The 5,732-nt window shown below is 44.1% G+C and overlaps 1 pseudogene; it reads right to left on the reverse strand.

Moving 5' to 3' along the window:
* Window positions 1-202: 202 nt before the first annotated feature.
* Window positions 203-1,223, reverse strand: LOC102868456 (annotated as a pseudogene).
* Between the last annotated feature and the right edge of the window lie 4,509 nt (window positions 1,224-5,732).

The raw sequence follows: 5,732 nt of genomic DNA on the forward strand, positions 1-5,732 counted from the left end.
TCCTCTCTTAGGTGTGTGAGTTACATGTTTGTTTTTTTTTTAATATGTGCAAAGCACAGTTGTTAAAAACAAGACAAAACTAAATAGAAAAAGAGGTTAGGGTCCCTTTGGGGCAGAGCCAAAACATAATCCTACGACACCTGAGGAGAGGGCCCCACACTCCAACAGGTCAAATAGGGTTGGCAGTAAGGGAAGTGAGATTTCATATGTAGGCCCTCATGGCAAAGAATAGAGCAGGGATGGAGGTGGTGGTCAGCCAGGGACAGCATGACCAAGATGGAGCTGTAACGCCAGCCCCCTCCTCTGAATCCCACTCTTCTACAAAGAGAGCCTTGGCCTGGCCCAGGAAACGCCCCAGGTGGTGTTTTCAAGCAAGGCAGTCCGAGTGCATGACCAGCTCGCTGTAATCCAGTCCATTGCGTATGATGTGGTCACTGTGCTCCAACAGGATGGTGAGGCAGACGAAGAGCATGAATGGGTTGTCCCCGGACAAACCCCTGGGGTGGAGGTAGGCCTAGAGATGGTGGGAACTTCCCGGGGTCTTGTGAAGAGCCTACTGTTCGCACCAAGGGGGATCCTGCAGCCACATCACCAGTAGGCAAGGCTTCCTGGGTAGCTGGTGCAGAGGAAGGGGATAGAGGAGAGCAGTGGGTCTGGGGAGTCGAGCAACGGCTCAGAGAAGGACTTACAGCTGATGAGGGCAGCTGGGCATGGTAGCTGGACCAGAAGGTCCCTTCTAGTGGTATCCCTGAGTTGCTGGAGGTCATTCAGGCTTGTCTAGTCTCAGAAGACCCCCCCCCCCCGCCCACTCCTGGAATCCTAGGTTGTGGTGGTGAAGTAACAAGAGCATCTTCAAAGACACTACCTCCTCCCCTAGAAGGCCTCTGTCTCATGCTCGGTCCCAGGTGACTGCTGAAGCCAGTGTCTGCCACTTGACCGGGCGGGGGGGGGGAGTGTCCAACAAGCTCAAACTCATGTTCAGGAGGATCTGGGGGCAATGAACTCCAGGTGACCTCAAGCACCCTGAGGGCATCATCAATGGTGAACACATGCTTGACCTTGAGCAACAGCCAATGGTAACAGAAGAAGAGGTCATCAGTACCCACTCCTTGCAGGCACTGGTAGACCTCAGGGTCAGCATGCCGCCGCAGCAGTTTGAGGTGGGCAAATTTGGTCGCCAAGAATATGATGTACAGGGTTGTGACAGGACGAAGGCGTAGCATTTTCCCCTCGATCACTTCATAACTGTTTGTTTTGTCACATCACAAAGAGTCACTGCTTAGCTTCATCATTGTATCGCTCAAAACAGAAAATCTCAGTGTTGTCATGTCTGTAGAGATTCATAGTTGATACTCCTGTGGGTTTCCGAGACCATAAATTGCAAAGGAGGAGACTGCCCATCTTTCTACCAAGGAACTGCTGTTGGATCCAAACCCCTGCTGGATCCAAACCCCTGCATAGAAATATGTTGTTGTTGTTGTTTTGTTTGTTGTTGCTGTGTACCATAGAGTCAGAACCAACCAATAGCTGATCCTCCCACAGAGGCACTTAATTGCATAGGAGGAAACACAATTCAATCTACACACCAAGGTTTTGGCATTTTTTGGCTCTGAGGGGTCAGGAAGCACTCTGGCTGCACTTTCTTCAGAATAGCAGTTCATGGCATATTAAATACTGTTTACCAACACCACATTTCAGAGACAATGCTTCTTCTTTTGTCATCATTATTCATTTTCCAAATTTTAGATGCATAAGAAGCAATTAAAAAAAATGCTTGAATCAGGTGCATCTTAGTCTTCAAATTGATATCCTTGCTCTTTAGAATTTCGGAGAGGTCTTTGATAGCATGTTTTCCTAAAACAGTACCTTATCTGATCCCTTGACTGCTGCTGTGAAAAGCATTGCTCGTCGACCCAAGTAAAATAAAATCATTCACAACTTCAATCCTTTCTGCATCTATTGGGATGTTGTATATTGGTCTAGTGGTGAAGTTTTTGTTTTCTAGATGCCGAAATGTAACCCATATTGAATGTTATAGTCTTTGCTCTTCTGTGGCAAGCAAATTTTCATCAAGCAAGTTTGTGTCATCTGCATAACACGGGTCAATACTGTGTCTTCCTCTAATCTTGACATCGCATTCTTCTTCATACCGTCATCCTTCTGGAATTATTTACTCAGCATATCGTTTGGCTAGCTGTGACGAAAGGATACAACTCTGATACACAGTTGTCTTTATTTTAAACTCTGTATTGAGCTTCTCCAACATTTCTTTACACCATGTAGTCAGTCTGATTCTTACGTTCTGATGGTCAACAACAGAGCTGTAAATTGGGAGAATTCGCGGAGGTTAAGTCTTTCTATTGATGATCTTTTAACTTTACCTTGAAAAGAGTCATTCTGGTTACACAGACTTTGAGTAAACTTTAGCCCCTTCCTGAGCCCTAGGCTCTGTGTTGTTACTTGAGTGCACCAATGAAATGACCTGTTAGCTCTCTTGAACTCAAAAGTTCATTGTTCAAATTTCTAAGCTCTACATTTAAATATTTCCAAAATATTTCTTATCCATTTCTACCCTACAGAAACCATCTCCTCCAGGCAGTCTCTATCAACACCGCTAGTAGTGAGGGGATACTGAACCTTCCTCGGCTGGGGGAGGCCCTTTCTTCTCTCTCTTTTCCTCCTACCTCTTCTTGCTCTTTTTCTTCCGGTGATGCTCATTAAATTTAATACCTGATCGAGTTTTGGAATTCCCCCCTTTGTCCTCCTAAAATGTTCCTTTGTTTTAGTAAACTTTATTTTTCACTTTTAAAAAATCCAAACTATTGCTAGTAGTAATAGCAATATAAAATTGTCAGTGTTTCTTCAGCATGGTCTTTTTTTCCCCCTCCTTTTTTTAAGAATCGTGATTTTAATGAAAGTTTACAGAAAAGCTGGATTTTCATTCATTCATTCATTGTTAAACATCTTACTCCCTACCGCGTGCCAGTTCACTTTAAAAATTCATTCATTGTTGCATCATTTCCTCCCTCCCTCACCACCTCTGCCAGATTACTTCGCTATACAGCTCTTATTCTGGACTGTTGGCATACAAATAATGCTTAATCATATATTCATTTAAAACAGTTCTTTCCATCATCTGTTCCAGCACAGTGTTCATTATGTATCTCCTCTTTTCATAGTTGTCCCCCAACCGCCATGTCAGTCTTGTTTTAGAAAAATGGTGTTACGCAGTATTTGTCCTTTTGCAACTGAGATATTTCACGCAGTATAATGTCCTCCAGGGTCACCTATGTTGTGTAATATTTTATGAGTTCCTTGTTTTTCAGTGCTATGCCGTATTCCATTGTGTGAATATACCATAGTTTTTCTATCTATTCATTTGTTGATGGGCACTCGTGTTGCCTCCATTTCTTTTCAGCATGGTCTTCACAATTACTTGCTTTGTTATCAGACAGCTAAACAATGACTAAGGATGGTAGAAGAAGAATAGATGCCTTTGAGTTGTGGAGAAAAGTATTGAACATACTATATGGGCTTCCAAAAAAACAAACAGGTCTATCTTGGAAAGGGTGGAATCAAGTTGCTCCTTGGAGGCAAGAATTTTGAAGCTCCATCTCACATCCTTGGGCATGTTTCCAAGAGGGACTAGTCCTTGAAGAAGGAAGAGTGAAGGAATCAGCACAGACTAGGAAGATCCTGAATGAGATGGATTGACACAGTGACAGAGGTAATGGGGGCAGGTGTGTCGGAAACAGTGACACTGCCTCTGATTAGGGTAGGGTTTAGAGCTGTTGTGCATAGGGTCACTATGAGTCACAGTTGACTCAATGGCACACAACACCAAGTCATTACATTCAGCCCCTTCCCCCCATTCGATTCTTACCAACTCATTGCATCAAGTCAATCTTGGCTCATGGAGACTCAACGTGTGTCAAAGTAGAACTGTGTTTTGTGGGGTTTCAGTGGCTGGGGTTTCAGAAGTGGATCATCACATGTTTCTTCCAAAATGCTCCTGTGCTGCCTCAAACCATCAACCTTTCTATTAGCAGCAAGCATGTTAGCTGTTTCCACCACTCAGTAACTTCTTGATCCTCAGCAAGATGAACCTAATACTATCACCCTAATTTTACATATGCGGAAATAAGATCTTAAGTCATGTGTCCCCACAGCCAGTAAAGGGCTGAGGCTGGAGTTTAATTCCAGGTAATCCACGCCTTTAATCGCATGCTGGGCAGACTCGTTCTCCAGACAAGCTACGTGTACCCCTCCGACTGTCTAATTTTTAACAACCAGGCCAAGGTCAGGCAAGCAGGAAATAGCCTCTAAACCACTCTCCTTTAAGAGAGCGATACTCTGTTCTTGATACTACAAACTGTCATTTTTTATTTTGGCCACAGACTAAAAAACTGTCCATTAAATATAAGTGAAAGTTCTCTTCTTTTATTGAAAAAAAAATTGATTAGTATAATACCAAGTCCTCACCCAGGTTTTTATGCCAAAGCCAGGCATTAGTTTTCCACACACAGTGTTTCTAAAAGACAGAGCATCAGATTCCTGAGGGGGAGGTGGGGATGGAGGTGGGCGGAAAGGAAACCCGGAGACCTTTTCAAAGGGGTTGGGAAATGAAAATTAATGGCATAATTATACTAAGTTACACTTCACTTGTATTTGTTAAACGCTGTTGTTGTTGAGTGCCTTCAAGTTGGAACTGACCCATAGCTGGCATGCCAAAGGGTTTTCAGAGGCAGGAAATCATTTGAGAAGAGACTGCCCATCCTTCTCCCACAGAGCAACTGGTGGGTTCAAACCATACACCTTTGGAAGTGAAGCACAGCTTTTATCACTCAGCCACCAGAGCTCCTTAGTGAGTAGAACTGCTGACCTTTGAGAGTGAATCCAATTGTCACCCGCTTGTCCTGGAAGTCACTGTACTCGTCACAGAATTTGTATTCTTTCCCTTGCAGTTAGGAAAAAATAAATTTTCACTTGAAAAATACTACAGATAACGTACCAAAAGTTTTTTTTTTACAGACTGAAAGAAAATTAAGACAGGAATAAACCGTTCTCCGTGGCCTGTACGTTTCCGCTGGATCCTGGGACACTCAGGCTGCCCTCAGTCTTCTCAGAAGCCCTCTCTTCATGTAAGAGCCACTGCACGCAGCATCTTCGTCCTCACAGCCCTACACCCGGGGTGTCCTTCTCATCCTTTGACTGGAAAAGCAGAAACAGCCCAGATCAGAGGGGACATGGGAGGCTCAGAAAAGGCAGCAAGTTGTTCCTCTCCCACGAAAAGAAAAACCAAGAAGGCCAAAGTCTTTTTAATCTGACCTAAAAAATAAACTTCCTCTCTTCTGGGTTGGGGCAATGGAAGCCAAGTTCCACCTCAGGCCTTTACAAAACAATACCAAACCAAACATTGCTAAGTCTTCAACCCCTCTATGATTCCGTTTATAATAAAAACACCAACTTCCCTTCTCTCCTGGTGGGGCAAATTGCTGTGGTTAAAGAAGCTGTTTTCATAGTCAGCTAATCACCCCCTTAAAAGATGACTGATGATCTAACTTCCTGCCCTTGGCTTGGCCAGAGCGTTCCGCCAGTTGGCTTCAGAAAGCTAAATATGGAGGAAAATCAAGCACCCATGGGGTGAGGAAGGGCCATGACTGAAGTCCCATCCCAACGTCTGGAGTCAGGGATTACAACTGAGAGTCAGAAAACCTGGCTTGGCCAGCTTC

Source organism: Elephantulus edwardii, unplaced genomic scaffold (genome assembly GCF_000299155.1).
Source record: "Elephantulus edwardii isolate Elephantulus edwardi_28Jun2011 unplaced genomic scaffold, EleEdw1.0 scaffold00201, whole genome shotgun sequence".
Classification (NCBI taxonomy): Eukaryota; Metazoa; Chordata; class Mammalia; order Macroscelidea; family Macroscelididae; genus Elephantulus; species Elephantulus edwardii.